The sequence below is a fragment of the Herpailurus yagouaroundi genome, unplaced genomic scaffold (genome assembly GCF_014898765.1).
Source record: "Herpailurus yagouaroundi ecotype Mexico unplaced genomic scaffold, PumYag 132387, whole genome shotgun sequence".
NCBI classification, from domain to species: domain Eukaryota; kingdom Metazoa; phylum Chordata; class Mammalia; order Carnivora; family Felidae; genus Herpailurus; species Herpailurus yagouaroundi.
In genome coordinates, this window is record NW_024422144.1 from 1 (window position 1) to 766 (window position 766).

General features: G+C 32.6%; 1 non-coding gene across 1 annotated transcript; it reads right to left on the minus strand.

Moving 5' to 3' along the window:
• Positions 1–342: 342 nt before the first annotated feature.
• LOC121026549 (small Cajal body-specific RNA 7) lies at positions 343–460 on the minus strand. Its single transcript, XR_005788382.1, has one exon.
• Positions 461–766: the final 306 nt, after the last annotated feature.

Below are 766 nucleotides of genomic sequence, written 5' to 3' on the forward strand. Positions count from 1 at the left end.
AGAGAGAGAGAGAGAGAGGGAACATTAGAGTGTGTGTGTGCATGCCCTTATCAAATCTGGCTGGAACTTGTGCCTTTACATCTGAAGATTCAGGATTTTCTACAATTTAGGGGGAAGTTCTTTTGGTTTATATTTCTTCCTCCATTGTTTTTTTTCTTCTCATTCTAGATCACACTGTTTTTAGAGGTTGTACTTTTCATTAATTGTCCTACTAAATCTGTTTTATAGTCAACAGAGGAATGCAGACAAATACGTATAATACAAAGGGATATCTGGTATTTTATAAGAAAGGCACACAGATAGGCTTTGCTGTTTGAAAGGGAAGAGAAACAACTGATAATATTGGAGTGTAATTTTATGATGCTCTGTTTTTAAAACTTAGATTAATCTCTTAACTTACATATTAAAAAATTTCCAATCATACAACATTCGACACCCAGTCTCTATTTCATCATTTCCATAGGATGCTCTGCTTTTTAGATGTAGTTTCTTGGTGAAAAATGTATCCCAGACTGTAAATGTGGCCCAGATTATAAAGAGTCTGATTTCACCTCCATTATGCTATATTTCTATCAAAATTCCTATCCTATGTGTATTTTAAAGTATATCTTAGCATATTCTCCAATTTAAAAACTTTAAACTTAACCATCATAAATGTCCCTGAAGCACTTAATATGCTTTTGATAACATCTACTTCTTAGGGTATTCAGTAATTGATCTTAAATATATTAGAGAGTTCCCTGTTAGCAAATTCTTTGTTAGCTCA